The following is a 22,376-nucleotide window of genomic DNA, read 5'->3' on the forward strand; positions in this document are numbered from 1 at the left end:
CGTCTCCATAGAAACGTCAGTCGATTTAGAAGGAGAAGTCATAGAACCCGTAGAATTTCAAAGCGACGCAATTTCTGTGTTAATGCGTCAATGTGAGGGAGCGAGGGATGCAGTAAAGAATGAATAGTGCATCGGATAGGAGAACTCGTATCCCAAAACAAAATCCTGTCGTTTCCATAGGAACGTAACTCAATGTTGAAGCAGAAGTCATAGACCACATAGTATATCATAGCGCCGCAATTTCTGTGTTAATTCGTCAATGTGAGGGAGCAAGGGATGCAGTTAAGAAGGAATAGTGCATCGGAAAGGAGATACTCGTATCCCAAAAGAAAATCCTGTCGTTTCCATAGAAACGTAACTCGATTTAGAAGGAGAAGCCATAGAACACATAGTATTTCATAGTGTCGCAATTTCTGTGTTAATTCGTCAATGTGATGGTGCGAAGGATGCAGTAAAGAAAGAATAGTGCATCGGAACGGAGATACTCGTATCCCAAAAGAAAATCCTGTCGTTTCCATAGAAACGTTACTCGATTTAGAAGGGGAAGTCATAGAACACATAGTATTTCATGTCGACGCAATTTCTGTGTTAATTCGTCAATATGAGGGAGCGAGGGATGCAGTAAAGACGGAATAGTGCATCGGAAAGGATATACTTGTATCCCAAAAGGTAATCCTGTAGTTTCCGTGAAAACGTTTCTCGATTTAGAAGGAGATGTCATAGAACCAATAGTATTTCATAGCCCCGCAGTTTCTGTGTTAATTCGTCCATGTGAGGGAGCGAGGGATGCAGTAAAGAAAGAATAGTGCATCGGAAAGGTGATACTCGTATCCCAGAAGAGAATCCTGTCGTTTCGATAGAAACGTTACTCGGGTTAGAAGGAGAAGCCATAGAACCCATAGTATTTCATAGTGACGCAATTTCAGTGTTAATTCGTCAATGTGAGGGAGCGAGGGATGCAGTATAGAAGGAATAGTGCATCGGAAAGGAGATACTCGTAGCCCAAAAGAAAATCCTGTCGTTTCCATAGGAACGTAACTCGATTTAGAAGCAGAGGTCATAGACCACATAGTATATCATAGCGCCACAATTTCAGTGTTAATACGTCAATGTGAGGGGGCGAGGGATGCAGTAAAGTAGGAATAGTGCATAGGAAAGGAGATACTCGTATCCCAAAAGAAAATCCTGTCGTTTCCATAGAAACTTAACTCGATTTAGAAGGAGATGCCATATAACAAATAGTATTTCATAGTGACGCAATTTCTGTGTTAATTCATCAATGTGAGGGTGCGAGGGATGCAGTAAAGAAGGAATAGTGCATCGGAAAGGAGATACTCGTATCCCAAAAGAAAATCCTGTCGTTTCCATAGAAACGTTACTCGATTTAGGAGGGGAAGTCATAGAACCCATAGTATTTCGCGGCGCGCATTTTCTGTGTTAATTCGTCAATGTGAGGGAGCGAGGGATGCAGTAAAGAAGGAATAGTGCATCGGAAAGGAGATACTCGTACCCCGAAAGAAAATCCCTTCGTTTCCATAGAAAAGTTACTCTATTTAGAAGGAGAAGTCATAGAACCCATAGTATTTCATAGCGACGCAATTTCTATATTAATGCGTCAATGTGAGGGAGCGAGGGATGCAGTAAAGAAGGAATAGTGCATCGGAAAGGAGATACTCGTATCCCGAAAGAAAATCCTGTCGTTTCCACAGAAACGTCACTCGATTTAATAGGAGAAGTCATAGAACACATAGTATTTTATTGCACCGAAGTTTCTCTGATAACTCGTCAATGTGAGGGGGCGAGTGATGCAGTAAAGAAGGAATAGTGCATCGGAAAGGAGATACTCGTATCGCAAAAGAAAATCCTGTCGTTTCCATAGAAACGTTGCTCTATTTAGAAGGAGAAGTCATAGAACCCATAGAATTTCATAGCGACGCAATCTCTGTATTAATTCGTCAATGTGAGGGAACGAGGGATGCAGTTTAGAAGGAATGGTGCATCGGAAAGGAGATACTTGTATCCCAAAAGAAAATCCTGTCGTTTCCATAGAAACGTTACTCGATTTAGAGGGAGAAGTCATAGAACCCATTGTATTTCATAGCGGCGCAATTTCTGTGTTAATTCGTCAATGTGAGGGAGCGAGGGATGCAGTAAAGAGGGAATAGTGCATCGGAAGGGAGATACTCGTATCCCAAAGGAAAATCCTGTCGTTTCCATAGGAACGTTACTCGATTTAGAAGGAGAAGTCATAGAACACATAGTATTTCATAGCGACGCAATTTCTGTGTTAATGCGACAATGTGAGGGAGCGAGGGGTGCGGAAAAAAGGAATAGTGGATCGGAAAGAAGATACTCGTATTCCAAATGAAAATCCTGTCCTTTCCAAAGAAACGTAACTCGATTTAGAAGGAGAAGTCATAGACCACATAGTATTTCATAGCACCTACATTTCTGTGTTAATTCATCAATGTGAGGGTGCGAGGGATGCAGTAAATAAGGAATAGTGCATCGGAAAGGAGATACTCGTAACCCAATAGAAATTCCTGTCGATTCCATAGAAACCTTACTCGATTTGGAAGTAGAAGTCATAGAACCCATAGTATTTCATAGCGACGCAACTTCTGTGTTAATTCGTCAGTATTTGGGAGCGAGGGTAGCAGTAAAGAAGTAATAGTGCATGGAAAAGGAGATACTCGTATCCCAAAAGAAAATCCTGTCGTTTCCATAGAAACGTTAGTCGATTTAGAAGGAGGAGTCATAGAACACATAGTATTTGATAGCCCCGAAGTTTCTGTGTTAATTCGTCAATGTGAGGGAGCGAGGGATGCAGTAACGAATGAATAGTGCACCGGAAAGGAGATACTCGTATCCCAAAAGAAAATCCTGTCGTTTCCATAGAAACGTAACTCGATTTAGAAGGAGAAGACATAGTACCCATAGTATTTCATAGTGACGCAATTTCTGTGTTAATTCGTCAGTGTGGTGGAGCGAGGGATGCAGTAAAGAAGGAATAGTGCATCGGAAAGGATATACACGTACCACAAAGGAAAATACTATAGTTTCCGTGGAAAGGTTACTCGATTTAGAAAGAGAGGTCATAGAACCCATAGTATGTCATAGCCTCGCAATTTCTGTGTTTATTCGTCAATGTGAGGGAGCGAGTGATGCAGTAAAGAAGGAATAGTGCATCGGATAGGAGATACTCGTACCCCGAAAGAAAATCCTGTCGTATCCATAGAAACGTTACTCTATTAAGAAGGAGAACTCATAGAACCCATAGTATCTCATAGCGACGCATAATCTGTGTTAATCCGACAATGCGAGGGAGCGGGGGAGGCAGTAAAGAAGCAATAGTGCATCGGAAAGGAGATACACGTATACCGAAAGAATATCCTGTCGTATCCGTAGAAACGTTACTCGGTTCCGAAGGAGAAGCCATAGAACCCATAGTATTTCATAGTGACGCAATTTCTGTGGTAATTCGTCAATGTGAGGTAGCGAGGGATGCAGTAAAGAAGGAATAGTGCTGCGGAAAGGAGATACTCGTATCCCAAAAGAAGATCCTGTCGTTTCCATAGAAACGTTACTCGATTTAGAAGGAGAAGTCATGGAACCCATAGTATTTCATAGCGACGCAATTTCTGTATTAATGCGTCAATGTGAGGGAGCGAGGGATGCAGTAACGAAGGAATAGTGCATCGAAAGGAAGATGCTCGTATGCCAAAAGAAAATCCTGTCGTTTCCATAGAAACGTTACACGATTTACAATGAGAAGTCATACAACACATAGTATTTCATAGCGATGCAATTTCTGTGTGAATGCGACAATGTGAGGGAGCGAGGGATGCAGTAAAGAAGTAATAGTGCATCGGAAAGAGGATACTCGTATTCCAAAAGAAAATCCTGTCGTTTCCATAGAAACGTTATTAAATTTAGAAGGAGAAGTCATATAACCTATAGTTTTTCATGGCGCCGCAATTTCTGTGTTAATTCGTCAATGTGAGGGAGCGCGGGATGCAGTAAAGGAGGAATAGTGCATCGGAAAGGAGATACTCGTATCCCAAAAGAGAATTCTGTCGTTTCTATAGAAACGTTATTAAATTTAGAAGGTGATGTCATAGAACCTATAGTATTTCATAGCGCAGCAATTTATGTATTAATTCGTCAATGTGAGGGAGCGAGGAATGCTGTAAAGAAGGAATAGTGCATCGGAAAGGAGATACTCGTATACCAAATGAAAATCCTATCGTTTCCATAGAAACGTTACTCGATTTAGAAGTCATATAACACATAGTATTTCATAGCGACGCAATTTCTGTGTTAATTCGTCATTGTGGGGGAGCGAGGGATGCAGTAAAGAAGGAATAGTGCATCGGAAAGGATATACTTGTATCCCAAAAGAAAATCCTGTAGTTTCCGTGGAAACGTTACTCGATTTAGAGGGCGAGGTCATAGAACCCATAGTATGTCATAGCCCCGCAATTTCTGTGTTAATTCGACAATGTGAGGGAGCGAGTGATGCAGTAATAAAGGAATAGTGCATCGGAAGGGTGATACTCGTATCCCAGAAGAAAATCCTGTCGTTTCGATAGAAACGTTACTCGGGTTAGAAGGAGAAGCCATAGAACCCATAGTATTTCATAGTGACGCAATTTCAGTGTTAATTCGTCAATGTGAGGGAGCGAGGGATGCAGTATAGAAGGAATAGTGCATCGGAAAGGAGATACTCGTAGCCCAAAAGAAAATCCTGTCGTTTCCATAGGAACGTAACTCGATTTAGAAGCAGAGGTCATAGACCACATAGTATATCATAGCGCCACAATTTCTGTGTTAATTCGTCAATGTGAGGGGGCGAGGGATGCAGTAAAGAAGGAATAGTGCATCGGAAGGGTGATACTCGTATCCCAGAAGAAAATCCTGTCGTTTCGATAGAAACGTTACTCGGGTTAGAAGGAGAAGCCATAGAACCCATAGTATTTCATAGTGACGCAATTTCAGTGTTAATTCGTCAATGTGAGGGAGCGAGGGATGCAGTATAGAAGGAATAGTGCATCGGAAAGGAGATACTCGTAGCCCAAAAGAAAATCCTGTCGTTTCCATAGGAACGTAACTCGATTTAGAAGCAGAGGTCATAGACCACATAGTATATCATAGCGCCACAATTTCTGTGTTAATTCGTCAATGTGAGGGGGCGAGGGATGCAGTAAAGTAGGAATAGTGCATAGGAAAGGAGATACTCGTATCCCAAAAGAAAATCCTGTCGTTTCCATAGAAACTTAACTCGATTTAGAAGGAGATGCCATATAACAAATAGTATTTCATAGTGACGCAATTTCTGTGTTAATTCATCAATGTGAGGGTGCGAGGGATGCAGTAAAGAAGGAATAGTGCATCGGAAAGGAGATACTCGTATCCCAAAAGAAAATCCTGTCGTTTCCATAGAAACGTTACTCGATTTAGGAGGGGAAGTCATAGAACCCATAGTATTTCGCGGCGCGCATTTTCTGTGTTAATTCGTCAATGTGAGGGAGCGAGGGATGCAGTAAAGAAGGAGTAGTGCATCGGAAAGGAGATACTCGTACCCCGAAAGAAAATCCCTTCGTTTCCATAGAAAAGTTACTCTATTTAGAAGGAGAAGTCATAGAACCCATAGTATTTCATAGCGACGCAATTTCTATATTAATGCGTCAATGTGAGGGAGCGAGGGATGCAGTAAAGAAGGAATAGTGCATCGGAAAGGAGATACTCGTATCCCGAAAGAAAATCCTGTCGTTTCTACAGAAACGTCACTCGATTTAATAGGAGAAGTCATAGAACACATAGTATTTTATTGCACCGAAGTTTCTCTGATAACTCGTCAATGTGAGGGGGCGAGTGATGCAGTAAAGAAGGAATAGTGCATCGGAAAGGAGATACTCGTATCGCAAAAGAAAATCCTGTCATTTCCATAGAAACGTTGCTCTATTTAGAAGGAGAAATCATAGAACCCATAGAATTTCATAGCGACGCAATCTCTGTATTAATTCGTCAATGTGAGGGAACGAGGGATGCAGTTTAGAAGGAATGGTGCATCGGAAAGGAGATACTTGTATCCCAAAAGAAAATCCTGTCGTTTCCATAGAAACGTTACTCGATTTAGAGGGAGAAGTCATAGAACCCATTGTATTTCATAGCGGCGCAATTTCTGTGTTAATTCGTCAATGTGAGGGAGCGAGGGATGCAGTAAAGAGGGAATAGTGCATCGGAAGGGAGATACTCGTATCCCAAAGGAAAATCCTGTCGTTTCCATAGGAACGTTACTCGATTTAGAAGGAGAAGTCATAGAACACATAGTATTTCATAGCGACGCAATTTCTGTGTTAATGCGACAATGTGAGGGAGCGAGGGGTGCGGAAAAAAGGAATAGTGGATCGGAAAGAAGATACTCGTATTCCAAATGAAAATCCTGTCCTTTCCAAAGAAACGTAACTCGATTTAGAAGGAGAAGTCATAGACCACATAGTATTTCATAGCACCTACATTTCTGTGTTAATTCATCAATGTGAGGGTGCGAGGGATGCAGTAAATAAGGAATAGTGCATCGGAAAGGAGATACTCGTAACCCAATAGAAATTCCTGTCGATTCCATAGAAACCTTACTCGATTTGGAAGTAGAAGTCATAGAACCCATAGTATTTCATAGCGACGCAACTTCTGTGTTAATTCGTCAGTATTTGGGAGCGAGGGTAGCAGTAAAGAAGTAATAGTGCATGGAAAAGGAGATACTCGTATCCCAAAAGAAAATCCTGTCGTTTCCATAGAAACGTTAGTCGATTTAGAAGGAGAAGTCATAGAACACATAGTATTTGATAGCCCCGAAGTTTCTGTGTTAATTCGTCAATGTGAGGGAGCGAGGGATGCAGTAACGAATGAATAGTGCACCGGAAAGGAGATACTCGTATCCCAAAAGAAAATCCTGTCGTTTCCATAGAAACGTAACTCGATTTAGAAGGAGAAGACATAGTACCCATAGTATTTCATAGTGACGCAATTTCTGTGTTAATTCGTCAGTGTGGTGGAGCGAGGGATGCAGTAAAGAAGGAATAGTGCATCGGAAAGGATATACACGTACCACAAAGGAAAATACTATAGTTTCCGTGGAAAGGTTACTCGATTTAGAAAGAGAGGTCATAGAACCCATAGTATGTCATAGCCTCGCAATTTCTGTGTTTATTCGTCAATGTGAGGGAGCGAGTGATGCAGTAAAGAAGGAATAGTGCATCGGATAGGAGATACTCGTACCCCGAAAGAAAATCCTGTCGTATCCATAGAAACGTTACTCTATTAAGAAGGAGAACTCATAGAACCCATAGTATCTCATAGCGACGCATAATCTGTGTTAATCCGACAATGCGAGGGAGCGGGGGAGGCAGTAAAGAAGCAATAGTGCATCGGAAAGGAGATACACGTATACCGAAAGAATATCCTGTCGTATCCATAGAAACGTTACTCGGTTCCGAAGCAGAAGCCATAGAACCCATAGTATTTCATAGTGACGCAATTTCTGTGGTAATTCGTCAATGTGAGGTAGCGAGGGATGCAGTAAAGAAGGAATAGTGCTGCGGAAAGGAGATACTCGTATCCCAAAAGAAGATCCTGTCGTTTCCATAGAAACGTTACTCGATTTAGAAGGAGAAGTCATGGAACCCATAGTATTTCATAGCGACGCAATTTCTGTATTAATGCGTCAATGTGAGGGAGCGAGGGATGCAGTAACGAAGGAATAGTGCATCGAAAGGAAGATGCTCGTATGCCAAAAGAAAATCCTGTCGTTTCCATAGAAACGTTACACGATTTACAATGAGAAGTCATACAACACATAGTATTTCATAGCGATGCAATTTCTGTGTGAATGCGACAATGTGAGGGAGCGAGGGATGCAGTAAAGAAGTAATAGTGCATCGGAAAGAGGATACTCGTATTCCAAAAGAAAATCCTGTCGTTTCCATAGAAACGTTATTAAATTTAGAAGGAGAAGTCATATAACCTATAGTTTTTCATGGCGCCGCAATTTCTGTGTTAATTCGTCAATGTGAGGGAGCGCGGGATGCAGTAAAGGAGGAATAGTGCATCGGAAAGGAGATACTCGTATCCCAAAAGAGAATTCTGTCGTTTCTATAGAAACGTTATTAAATTTAGAAGGTGATGTCATAGAACCTATAGTATTTCATAGCGCAGCAATTTATGTATTAATTCGTCAATGTGAGGGAGCGAGGAATGCTGTAAAGAAGGAATAGTGCATCGGAAAGGAGATACTCGTATACCAAATGAAAATCCTATCGTTTCCATAGAAACGTTACTCGATTTAGAAGTCATATAACACATAGTATTTCATAGCGACGCAATTTCTGTGTTAATTCGTCATTGTGGGGGAGCGAGGGATGCAGTAAAGAAGGAATAGTGCATCGGAAAGGATATACTTGTATCCCAAAACAAAATCCTGTAGTTTCCGTGGAAACGTTACTCGATTTAGAGGGCGAGGTCATAGAACCCATAGTATGTCATAGCCCCGCAATTTCTGTGTTAATTCGACAATGTGAGGGAGCGAGTGATGCAGTAATAAAGGAATAGTGAATCGGAACGGAGATACTCGCATCCCAAAAGGAAATTCAGTCGTTTCCATAGGAACGTAACTCGAATTAGAAGCAGAAGTCATAGACCACATAGTATATCATAGCGCCGCAATTTCTGTGTTAATTCGTCAATGTGAGGGAGCGAGGGATGCAGTAATGAAGGAATAGTGCATCGGAAAGGAGATTCTTGAATCCCACAAGAAAATCCTGTTGTTTCCATAGAAACGTAACTCGATTTACAAGGAGAAGTCATAGGACCTATAGTATTTCAAAGCGACGCAATTTCTGTGTTAATTCGTCAATGTGAGGGAGCGAGGGATGCAGTAAAGAAGGAATAGTGCATCGGAAAGGAGATACTAGTATCCCAAAAGAAAATCCTGTCGTTTCCATAGAAAGGTAACTCGATTTAGAAGGAGGAGCAATAGAACCAATAGTATTTCATCGTGACGCAATTTCTGTGTTAATTAGTCAATGTGAGGGTGCGAGGGATGCAGTAAAGAAGGAATAGTGCATCGGAAAGGAGATACTCGTATCCCAAATGAAAATCCTTTCGTTTCCATAGAAACGTTACACGATTTAGAGGGGGAAGTCATTGAACCCATAGGTTTTCATAGAGACGCAATTTCTGTGTTAATTCGTCAATGTGATGGAGCGAGGGATGCAGCAAAGAAGGAATAGCGCATCGGAAAAGATATACTCGTATCCCAAAAGAAAATCCTGTAGGTTCCGTGGAAATGTTACTCTATTTAGAAGGAGAGGTCATAGAACCCGTAGTATGTCATAGCGCCGCAATTTCTGTGTTAATTCGTCAATGTGAGGGAGCGAGTGATGCAGTAAAGACGGAATAGTGAATCGGAAAGGAGATACTCGTACCCCGAAAGAAAATCCTGTCGTTTCCATAGAAACGTTACTCTATTTAGATGCTGAAGTCATAGGACACATTTTATTACATAGCGACGCAATATCTGTGTTAATTCGTCAATGTGAGGGAGCGAGGGATGCAGTAAAGAAGGAATAGTGCATCGGAAGGGTGATACTCGTATCCCAGAAGAAAATCCTGTCGTTTCGATAGAAACGTTACTCGGGTTAGAAGGAGAAGCCATAGAACCCATAGTATTTCATAGTGACGCAATTTCAGTGTTCATTCGTCAATGTGAGGGAGCGAGGGATGCAGTATAGAAGGAATAGTGCATCGGAAAGGAGATACTCGTATCCCAAAAGAAAGTCCTGTCGTTTCCATAGAAACGTTTCTCGATTTATAAGGGGAAGTCATAGAACACATAGTAATTCAAAGCGACGCAATTTCTGTGTTAATGCGTCAATGTGAGGGAGCCAGGCATGCAGTAAAGAAGGAATAGTGCATCGGAAAGGAGATACTCGTAGCCCAAAAGAAAATCCTGTCGTTTCCATAGGAACGTAACTCGATTTAGAAGCAGAGGTCATAGACCACATAGTATATCATAGCGCCACAATTTCTGTGTTAATTCGTCAATGTGAGGGAGCGAGGGATGCAGTAAAGAAGGAATAGTGCATAGGAAAGGAGATACTCGTATCCCAAAAGATAATCCTGTCGTTTCCATAGAAACATAACTCGATTTAGAAGGAGATGCCATAGAACAAATAGTATTTCATAGTGACGCAATTTCTGTGTTAATTCGTCAATGTGAGGGTGCGAGGGATGCAGTAAAGAAGGAATAGTGCATCGGAAAGGAGATACTCGTATCCCAAAAGAAAATCCTGTCGTTTCCATAGAAACGTTACTCGATTTAGGAGGGGAAGTCATAGAACCCATAGTATTTCGCGGCGCGCATTTTCTGTGTTAATTCGTCAATGTGAGGGAGCGAGGGATGCAGTAAAGAAGGAATAGTGCATCGGAAAGGAGATACTCGTACCCCGAAAGAAAATCCCTTCGTTTCCATAGAAAAGTTACTCTATTTAGAAGGAGAAGTCATAGAACCCATAGTATTTCATAGCGACGCAATTTCTATATTAATGCGGCAATGTGAGGGAGCGAGGGATGCAGTAAAGAAGGAATAGTGCATCGGAAAGGAGATACTCGTATCCCGAAAGAAAATCCTGTCGTTTCCATAGAAACGTTACTCGATTTAATAGGAGAAGTCATAGAACACATAGTATTTTATTGCACCGAAGTTTCTCTGTTAACTCGTCAATGTGAGGTGGCGAGTGATGCAGTAAAGAAGGAATAGTGCATCGAAAAGGAGATACTCGTATCGCAAAAGAAAATCCTGTCGTTTCCATAGAAACGTTACTCGATTTAGAGGGAGAAGTCATAGAACCCATTGTATTTCATAGCGGCGCAATTTCTGTGTTAATTCGTCAATGTGAGGGAGCGAGGGATGCAGTAAAGAGGGAATAGTGCATCGGAAGGGAGATACTCGTATCCCAAAGGAAAATCCTGTCGTTTCCATAGGAACGTTACTCGATTTAGAAGGAGAAGTCATAGAACACATAGTATTTCATAGCGACGCAATTTCTGTGTTAATGCGACAATGTGAGGGAGCGAGGGGTGCGGAAAAAAGGAATAGTGGATCGGAAAGAAGATACTCGTATTCCAAATGAAAATCCTGTCCTTTCCAAAGAAACGTAACTCGATTTAGAAGGAGAAGTCATAGACCACATAGTATTTCATAGCACCTACATTTCTGTGTTAATTCATCAATGTGAGGGTGCGAGGGATGCAGTAAATAAGGAATAGTGCATCGGAAAGGAGATACTCGTATCCCAAAAGAAAATCCTGATGTTTCCATACAAACGTTACTATATTTAGAAGGAGAGGTCATAGAACACATAGTATTTCATAGCGACACAATTTCTGTGTTAATGCGTCAATGTGAGGGACCGAGGGATGCAGTAAAGCAGGAATAGTGCATCGGAAAGAAGATACTCCTATCCCAAAAGAATATCCTGTCGTTTCCATAGAAAAGTTACTCGATTTAGAATGGGAAGCCATAGAACACATAGTATTTCATACCGACGCAATTTCTGTGTTAATTCGTCAGTATGAGGGAGCGAGGGATGCAGTAAAGAAGGAATAGTGCATCGGAAAGGAAATACTCGTAACCCAATAGAAATTCCTGTCGATTCCATAGAAACCTTACTCGATTTGGAAGTAGAAGTCATAGAACCCATAGTATTTCATAGCGACGCAACTTCTGTGTTAATTCGTCAGTATTTGGGAGCGAGGGTAGCAGTAAAGAAGTAATAGTGCATCGGAAAGGAGCTACTCTTATCCCAAAAGAAAATCCTGTCGTTTCCATAGAAACGTTAGTCGATTTAGAAGGAGAAGTCATAGAACACATAGTATTTGATAGCCCCGAAGTTTCTGTGTTAATTCGTCAATGGGAGGGAGCGAGGGATGCAGTAAAGAATGAATAGTGCACCGGAAAGGAGATACTCGTATCCCAAAAGAAAATCCAGTCGGTCCCATAGAAACGTTACTCGATTTAGAAGGAGAAGTCACAGACCACATGGTATTTCATTGCGCCGCAATTTCTGTGTTAATTCATCAATGTGAGGTTGCGAGGGATGCTGTAAAGGTCAAATAGTCCATCGGAAAGGAGATACTCGTACCCCAAAGGAAAATCCTGTCGTTTCCATAGAAACGTAACTCGATTTAGAAGTAGAAGTCATAGTCCACATAGTATTTCATAGCGATGCAATTTCTGTGTTAATGCGTCAATGTGACGGGGCGGGGGATGCAGTGAAGAAGGAATAGTGCGTTGGAAAGGAGATACTCGTATCCCGAAAGAAAATCCTGTCGTTTCCATAGAAACGTTACTCGATCTAGAAGTAGAAGTCATAGAACCCAAAGTATTTCATAGCGACGCAATTTCTGTGTTAATGCGTCAATGTGAGGATGGCGAGGGATGCAGTGAAGAAGGAATAGTGCATCGGAAAGGAGATACAACTGTCCCAAAAGAAAATCCTGTCGTTTCCATAGGAACGTAACTCGATTTAGAATCAGAAGTCATAGACCACATAGTATATCATAGCGCCGCAATTTCTGGTTTAATTCGTCAATGTGAGGGAGCGAGGGATGCAGTAAAGAAGGAATAGTGCATCGGAAAGGACATACTCGTATCCCAAAAGAAAATCCTGTCGTTTCCATAGAAACGTAACTCGACTTAGAAGGAGAAGACATACTACCCATAGTGTTTCATAGTGACGCAATTTCTGTGTTAATTCGTCAATGTGAGGGTGCGAAGGATGCAGTAAAGAAGGAATAGTGCATCGGAAAGGAGATACTCGTATCCCAAAAGAAAATCATGTCGTTTCCATAGAAACGTAACTCGATTTAGAAGGAGAAGACATAGTACCCATAGTATTTCATAGTGATGCAATTTCTGTGTTAATTCGTCAATGTGAGGGAGCGAGGGATGCAGTAAAGAAGGAATAGTGCATCGGAAAGGATATACACGTACCACAAAGGAAAATACTGTAGTTTCCGTGGAAACGTTACTCGATTTAGAAAGAGAGGTCATAGAACCCATAGTATGTCATAGCCTCGCAATTTCTGTGTTTATTCGTCAATGTGAGGGAGCGAGTGATGCAGTAAAGAAGGAATAGTGCATCGGATAGGAGATACTCGTACCCCGAAAGAAAATCCTGTCGTATCCATAGAAACGTTACTCTATTTAGAAGGAGAACTCATAGAACCCATAGTATTTCATAGCGACGCATAATCTGTGTTAATCCGACAATGCGAGGGAGCGGGGGAGGCAGTAAAGAAGCAATAGTGCATCGGAAAGGAGATACACGTATACCGAAAGAAAATCCTGTCGTATCCATAGAAACGTTACTCGGTTCCGAAGGAGAAGCCATAGAACCCATAGTATTTCATAGTGACGCAATTTCTGTGTTAATTCGTCATTGTGAGGGACCGAGTGATGCAGTAAAGACGGAATAGTGAATCGGAAAGGAGATACTCGTACCCTGAAAGAAAATCCTGTGGTTTCCATAGAAACGTTACTCTATTTAGATGCTGAAGTCATAGAACCCATAGTATTTCATAGCGACGCAATTTCTGTATTATTGCGTCAATGTGAGGGAGCGAGGGATGCAGTAACGAAGGAATAGTGCATCGAAAGGAAGATACTCGTATGCCAAAAGAAAATCCTGTCGTTTCCATAGAAACGTTACACGATTTACAATGAGAAGTCATAGAACACATGGTATTTCATAGCGATGCAATTTCTGTTTGAATGCGACAATGTGAGGGAGCGAGGGATGCAGTAAAGAAGTAATAGTGCATCGGAAAGAGGATACTCGTATTCCAAAAGAAAATCCTGTCGTTTCCATAGAATCGTTATTAAATTTAGAAGGAGAAGTCATATAAACTATAGTATTTCATGGCGCCGCAATTTCTGTGTTAATTCGTCAATGTGAGAGAGCGCGGGATGCAGTAAAGGAGGAATAGTGCATCGGAAAGGAGATACTCGTATACCAAATGATTATCCTATCGTTTCCATAGAAACGTTAATCGATTTAGAAGTCATATAACACATAGTATTTCATAGCGACGCAATTTCTGTGTTAATTCGTCAGTGTGGGAGAGCGAGGGATGCTGTAAAGAAGGAATAGTGCATCGGAAAGGATATACTTGTATCCCAAAAGAAAATCCTGTAGTTTCCGTGGAAACGTTACTCGATTTATAGGGCGAGGTCATAGAACCCATAGTATGTCATAGCCCCGCAATTTCTGTGTTAATTCGACAATGTGAGGGAGCGAGTGATGCAGTAATGAAGGAATAGTGAATCTTAACGGAGATACTCGCATCCCAAAAGAAAATTCTGTCGTTTCCATAGGAACGTAACTCGAATTAGAAGCAGAAGTCATAGACCACATAGTATATCATAGCCCCGCAATTTCTGTGTTAATTCGTGAATGTGAGGGAGCGAGGGATGCAGTAATGAAGGAATAGTGCATCGGAAAGGAGATTCTTGAATCCCAGAAGAAAATCCTGTTGTTTCCATAGAAACGTAACTCGATTTACAAGGAGAAGTCATAGGACCTATAGTATTTCAAAGCGACGCAATTTCTGTGTTAATTCGTCAATGTGAGGGAGCGAGGGATGCAGTAAAGAAGGAATAATGCATCGGAAAGGAGATACTAGTATCCCAAAAGAAAATCCTGTCGTTTCCATAGAAAGGTAACTCGATTTAGAAGGAGGAGCAATAGAACCAATAGTATTTCATCGTGACGCAATTTCTGTGTTACTTAGTCAATGTGAGGGTGCGAGGGATGCAGTAAAGAAGGAATAGTGCATCGGAAAGGAGATACTCGTACCCCGAAAGAAAATCCTGTAGGTTCCGTGGAAATGTTACTCGATTTAGAAGGAGAGGTCATAGAACCCGTAGTATGTCATAGCGCCGCAATTTCTGTGTTAATTCGTCAATGTGAGGGAGCGAGTGATGCAGTAAAGACGGAATAGTGAATCGGAAAGGAGATACTCGTACCCCGAAAGAAAATCCTGTCGTTTCCATAGAAACGTTACTCTATTTAGATGCTGAAGTCATAGAACACATAGTATTACATAGCGACGCAATATCTGTGTTAATTCGTCAATGTGAGGGATCGGGGGAGGCAGTAAAGAAGGAATAGTGCATCGGAAAGGTGATACTCGTATCCCAAAAGAAAATCCTGTCGTTTCCATAGAAACGTTACTCAATTTAGAAGGAGAAGTCATAGAACCCATAGTATTTCATAGCGACGCAATTTCTGTATTAATGCGTCAATGTGAGGGAGCGAGGGATGCAGCAAAGAAGGAACAGTGCATCGGAAAGGAGATACTCGTATCCCCAAAAGTAAATCCTGTCGTTTCCATAGAAACGTTACTCGATTTACAAGAAGTCATAGAAACCATAGTATTTCAAAGCGACGCAATTTCTGTGTTAATTCGTCAATGTGACGGAGCGAGGGATGCTGTAAAGAAGGAATAGTGCATCGGAAAGGAGATACTCGTATCCCAAAAAATGATCATGTCGTTTCCGTAGAAACGTTACTCGATTTAGAAGGAGAAGTCATAGACCACATAGTATTTCATAGCGCCGCAATTTTTGTGTTATTTCGTCAATGTGAGGGAGCGAGGGACGCTGTAAAGAAGGAAAGTGCATCGGAAAGGAGATACTCATATCCCAAAAGAAACTCCTGTCGTTTCCATAGAAACGTTTCTCTGTTAATAAGGAGAAGTCATAGAACCATAGTATTTCATAGCGACGCAATTTCTGTGTTAATTCGTCAATGTGAGGGAGCGAGGGATGCAGTAAAGAATGAATAGTGCATCGGAAAGGAGATACTCGTATCCCAAAGGATATCATGTCGTTTCCATAGAAACGTTACTCGATTTACCAGGAGAAGTCATAGAACATAAAGTATCTCTAAGCGACGCAATTTCTGTGTTAATTCGTAAATGTGTGGGAGCGAGGGATGCAGTAAAGAATGAATAGTGAATTTCGAAAGGAGATACTCGTGTCCCAAAAGATAATCCATTTGGTTCCATAGAAACGGTACTCGATTTAGAAGGAGAAGTCATAGACCACATAGTATATCATAGCGCCGCAAATTCTGTGTTAATTCGTCAATTTGAGGAAGCGAGGGATGCTGTAAAGAAGAAATCGTGCATCGGGTGGAGATACTCGTACCCCAAAAGAAAATCCTGTCGTTTGCATAGAAACGTAACTCGATTTAGAAGCAGCAGTCATAGACCTCGTAGTATATCATAGCGCCGCAATTTCTGTGTTAATTCGGCAATGTGAGGGAGCGAGGGATGCAGTAAAGAAGGAACAGTGCATCGGAAAGGAAATACTCATATCCCAAAAGAAAATCCTGTCGTTTCCATAGGAATCTTACTCTATTTAGAAGGAGAAGTCATAGAACACATAGTATTTCATAGCGCCACAATTTCTGTGTTAATTCGTCAATGTGATTGAGCGAGGGATGCTGTAAAGAAGGAATAGTGCATCGGAAAGGAGATACTCGTATCCCAAATGAAAATCCTGTCGTTTCCATAGAAACGTTACTCTATTTAGAAGGTGAAGTCATAGAACCCATAGTATTACATAGCGACGCAATAACTGTGTTAATTCGTCAATGTGAGGGAGCGGGGGAGGCAGTAAAGAAGGAATAGTGCATCGGAAAGGAAATACACGTATCCCAAAAGAAAATCCTGTCGTTTCCATAGATACGTTACTCGGTTTAGAAGGAGAAGTCATAGAACACATAGTATTTCAAAGCGACGCAAGTTCTGTGTTAATGCGACAATGTGAGGGAGCGAGGGATGCAGAAAAAAGGAATAGTGCATCGGAAAGAAAATACTCGTATTCCAAAAGAAAATCCTGTCCTTTCCATACAAACGTAACTCGATTTAGAAGGAGAAGTCATAGACCACATAGTATTTCATACCACCGAAATTTCTGTGTTAATTCGTCAATGTGAGGGGGCAACTGATGCAGTAAAGAAGGAATAGTGCATCGGAAAGGAGATACTCATATCCCAAAAGAAAATCCTATCGTTTCCTTAGAAAACGTCACTCTATTTACAAGGAGAAGTCATACAACACATAGTATTTCAAAACGACGCAATTTCTGTGTTAATTCGTCAATGTGAGGGAGCGGGAGAGGCAGTAAAGAAGGAATAGTGCATCGGAAAGGAGATACACGTATCCCAAAAGTAAATCCTGTTGTTTCCATAGAAACATTACTCGGTTTAGAAGGAGAAGCCATAGAACCCATAGTATTTCATAGTGACGCAATTTCTGTGGTAATGCGTCAATGTGAGGGAGCGAGGGATGCAGTAAAGAAGGCATAGTGCATCGGATTGGAGATACTCGTATCCCAAAAGAAAATCCTGTCGTTTCCATAGAAACGTTACTCGATTTACATGGAGAATTCACAGAACCCAATGTATTTCAAAGCGACGCAATTTTTGTGTTAATTCGTCAGTGTGAGGGAGCGAGGGATGCAGTAAAGAAGGAATTGTGCATCGGAAAAGAGATACTCGTATCCCAAAAGAAAATCCTGTCGTTTCCATAGAAACGTAACTCGATTTAGAAGGTGAAGCCATTGAACCCATAGTATTTCATAGTGACGCTATTTCTGTGTTAATTCGTCATTGTGACGGTGCGAGGGATGCAGTAAAGAAGGAATAGTGCATCGGAGAGGAGATACTAGTATCCCAAATGAAAATCCTGTCGTTTCCATAGAAAAGTTACACGATTTAGAAGGGGAAGTCGTAGAACCCATAGTGTTTCATAGCGACGCAATTTCTGTGTTAATTCGTCAATGTGAGGGAGCGAGGGATGCAGTAAAGAAGGAATAGTGCATCGGAAAGGATATACATGTATCCCACAAGAAAATCCTGTAGTTTTCGTGGAAACGTTATTTGATTAAGAAGGAGAGGTCATAGAACACATAGTATGTCATAGCCCCGCAATTTCTGTGTTAATTTGTCAATGTGAGGGAGCGAGTGATTAAGTAAAGAAGTAATAGTGCATCGGAAAGGAGATACTCCTACCCCGAAAGAAAATCCTGTCGTTTTCATAGAAACGTTACTCAATTTAGAAGGAGAAGTCGTAGAACACCATAGTATTTCATAACGACACAATATCTGTGTTAATTCGTCAATGTGAGTGAGCGGGGGAGGCAGCAAAGAAGGAATAGTGCATCGGAAAGGAGATACACGTATCCAAAAAGAAAATCCTAGTGTTTGCATAGAAACGTTACTCGATTTAGAAGGAGAAGTCATAGAACCAATAGTAATTCAAAGCGACGCAATTTATGTGTTAATTCGTCAATGTGAGGGAGTGAAGGATGCAGTAAATAAGGAATAGTGCATCGGAAAGGAGATACTCGTATCCCAAAAGAAAATCCTGTCGTTTCCATAGAAACGTTACTCGATTTAGAAGTCATAGAACACATAGTATTTTATAGCGACGCAATTTCTGTGTTAATTCGTCAATGTGAGGGAGCGAGGGATGCAGTTAAGAAGGAACAGTGCATCAGAGTGGAGATACTCGTATCCCAAACGAAAATCCTGTCGTTTCCATGGAAACGTTACTCTATTTAGGAGGAGAAGTCACAGAACCCATACTATTTCATAGCACCACAATTTCTGTGTTAATTCATCATTGTCAGGGAGCGAGGGATGCAGTAAAGAAGGAATAGTGCATCGGAAAGGAGATACTCGTATCAAAAACAAAATCATTTCGTCTCCATAGAAACGTTACTTGATTTAGAAGGATAAGTCATAGAATCCATAGAATTGCATAGCGACGCTAATTCTGTATTAATTCGTCAATGTGAGGGAGCGAGGGATGCTGTAAAGAAGAAATAGTGCATCGGAAAGAAGATACTCGAACCCCAAAAGAAAATCCTGTCGTTTCCATAGAAACGTAACTCGATTTAGAAGCAGAAGTCATAGACCACATAGTATATCATAGCGCCGCAATTTCTGTGTTAATTCGTCAATGTGAGGGAGCGAGGGAAGCGGTAAAGAAGGAATAGTGCATCGGAAAGGAGATACTCGTATCCCAAGAGAAAATCCTGTCGTTTCCATAGAAATGTTACTCGATTGACAAGAAGTCATAGAACCCATAGTATTTCACAGCGACGCAATTTCTGTGTTTATTCGTCAATGTGAGGGAGCGAGGTATGCAGTAAAGAAGGAATTGTGCATCGGAAAGGAGATACTCGTATCCCAAAAGAAAATCCTATCGTTTCCATTGAAACGTTACTCGATTTAGAAGGAGAAGTCATAGAACCCATAGTATTTCAAAGCGACGCAATTTCTGTGTTAATTCGTCAGAGTGAGGGAGCGAGGGATGCAGTAAAGAATGAATAGTGAATTTCGAAAGGAGACACTCGTGTCCCAAAAGAATATCCAGTCGGTTCCATAGAAACGGTTCTCGATTTAGAAGGATAAGTCATAGACCACATAGTATTTCATACCGCCGAAATTTCTGTGTTAATTCGTCAATGTGAAGGAGCGACGGATGCAGTAAAGATGGAACAGTGCACCGGAAAGGAGATACTCGTATCCCAAAAGAAAATCCTTTCGTCTCCATAGAAACGTAACTCGATTTAGAAGCAGAAGTCATAGAACACATAGTATTTCATAGTCCCGCAGTTTCTGTGTTAATTCGTCAATGTGAGTGAGCGAGGGATGTAGTATCGAATGAATAGTGCATCGGAAAGGAGATATTAGTATCCCAAAAGAAAATCCAGTCGGTTCCATACAAACGTTACTCGATTTAGAAGGAGAAATCACAGACCACATAGTATTTCATAGCGCCGCAATTTCTGTGTTAATTCGTCAATGTGAGGGAGCGAGGGATGCTGTAAAGAGGAAATAGTGCATCGGAAAGGAGATATTCGTACCCCAAAAGAAAATCCTGTCGTTTCCATAGAAACGTAACTCGATTTAGAAGCTGAAGTCGTAGATCACATAGTATATCATAGCGCCGCAATTTCTGTGTTAATTCGTCAATGTGAGGGAGCGAGGGATGCAGTAAAGAAGGAATAGAGCATCGGAAAGGAGATACTCGTATCCCAAAAGAAAATCCTGTCGTTTCCATAGAAACGTTCCTCGATTTACAAGAAGTCATAGAAACCATAGTATTTCAAAGCGACGCCAATTCTGTGTTAATTCGTCAATGTGAGGGAGCGAGGGATGCAGTAAAGAAGGAATAGTGCATCGGATAAGAGATACTCGTATCCCAAAAGAAACTCCTGTCATTTCCATTGAAACGTTTCTCTGTTTAGAAGGAGAAGTCATAGAACCCATAGTATTTCATAGCGACGCAATTTCTTTGTTAATTCGTCAATGTGAGGGAGCGAGAGATTCAGTAAAGAAAGGAATAGGGCATCGGAAAGGAGATACTCGTATCCCATAGAATATCATGTCGTTTCCATAGAAACGTTACTCGATTTACAAGGAGAAGTAATAGAACCCATAGTATCTCAAAGCGACGCAATTTCTGTGTTAATTCGTAAATGTGAGGAAGCGAGGGATGCAGTAAAGAATGAATAGTGAATTTCGAAAGTAGATACTCGTGTCCCAAAAGATAATCCAGTCGGATCCATAGAAACGGTACACGATTTAGAAGGAGAAGTCATAGACCACATAGTATTTCATAGCGTCGCAAATTCTGTGTTAATTCGTCAATTTGATGGAGCGAGGGATGCTATAAAGAAGAAATCGTGCATCGGAAAGGAGATACTCGTACCCCAAAAGAAAATCCTGTCGTTTGCAAAGAAACGTAACTCGATTTAGAAGCAGTAGTCATAGACCACGTAGCATATCATAGCGCCTCAATTTCTATGTTTATTCGTGAATGTGAGGGAGCGAGCGATGCAGTAAAGAAGGAACAGTGCATCGGAAAGGAGATACTCGAATCCCAAAAGAAAATCCTGTCGTTTCCATAGAAACGTTACTCGATTTACAAGGAGAAGTCATAGAACCCATAGTATTTCAAAGCGACGCAATTTCTGTGTTAATTCGTCAATGTGAGGGAGCGAGGGATGCAGTAAAGAAGGAATAGCGCATCGGAAAGGAGATACTCGTATCCCAAAAGAAAATCCTGTCGTTTCCATAGAAACGTTACTCGATTTAGAAGTCATAGAACCCATAGTATTTCATAGCGACGCAATTTCTGTGTTAATTCGTCAATGTGAGGGAGCGAGGGATGCAGTAAAGAAGGACCAGTGCATCGGAAAGGAGATACTCGTATCCCAGAAGAAAATCCTATCGTTTCCATACAAACGTTACTCGATTTACAAGGAGAAGTCATAGAACCCATAGTATTTCAAAGCGACGCAATTTCTGTGTTAATTCGTCAATGTGAGGGTGCGAGGGATGCAGTAAAGAAGGAATAGTGCATCGGAAAGGAGATACTCGTATCCCAAATGAAAATCCTGTCGTCTCCATAGAAACGTTACTCGGTTTAGAAGGAGAAGCCATAGAACCCATAGTATTTCATCGTGACGCAATTTCTGTGTTAATTCGTCAATGTGAGGGAGCGAGGGATGCAGTAAAGAAGGAATAGTTCATCGGAAAGGAGATACTCGTATCCCAAAAGAAAATCCTGTCGTTTCCATAGAAAGGTAACTCGATTTAGAAGGAGAAGCCATAGAACCCATAGTATGTCATAGCCCCGCAATATCTGTGTTAATTCGTCAATGTGAGGGAGCGAGGGATGCAGTAAAGAAGGAATAGTGAATTTCGAAAGGAGATACTCGTGTCCCAAAAGATAATCCAGTCGGTTCCATACAAACGGTACTCGATTTAGAAGGAGAAGTCATAGACCAGATAGTATTTCATAGCGCCACAAATTCTGTGTTAATACGTCAATTTGAGGGAGCGAGGGATGCTGTAAAGAAGAAATCGTGCATCGGAAAGGAGATACTCGTACCCCAAAAGAAAATCCTGTCGTTTGCATAGATATGTAACTCGATTTAGAAGCAGCAGTCATAGACCACGTAGTATATCATAGCGCCGCAATTTCTGTGTTAATTCGTCAATGTGAGGGAGCGAGGGATGCAGTAAAGAAGGACCAGTGCATCGGAAAGGAGATACTCGTATCCCAGAAGAAAATTCTATCGTTTCCATACAAACGATACTCGATTTACAAGGAGAAGTCATAGAACCCATACTATTTCAAAGCGACGCAATTTCTGTGTTAATCCGTCAATGTGAGGGAGCGAGGGATGCAGTAAAGAAGGAATATTGCATCGGAAAGAGATACTCGTA

This window comes from Schistocerca serialis, chromosome 4 (genome assembly GCF_023864345.2).
Source record: "Schistocerca serialis cubense isolate TAMUIC-IGC-003099 chromosome 4, iqSchSeri2.2, whole genome shotgun sequence".
Taxonomy (NCBI): Eukaryota; Metazoa; Arthropoda; class Insecta; order Orthoptera; family Acrididae; genus Schistocerca; species Schistocerca serialis.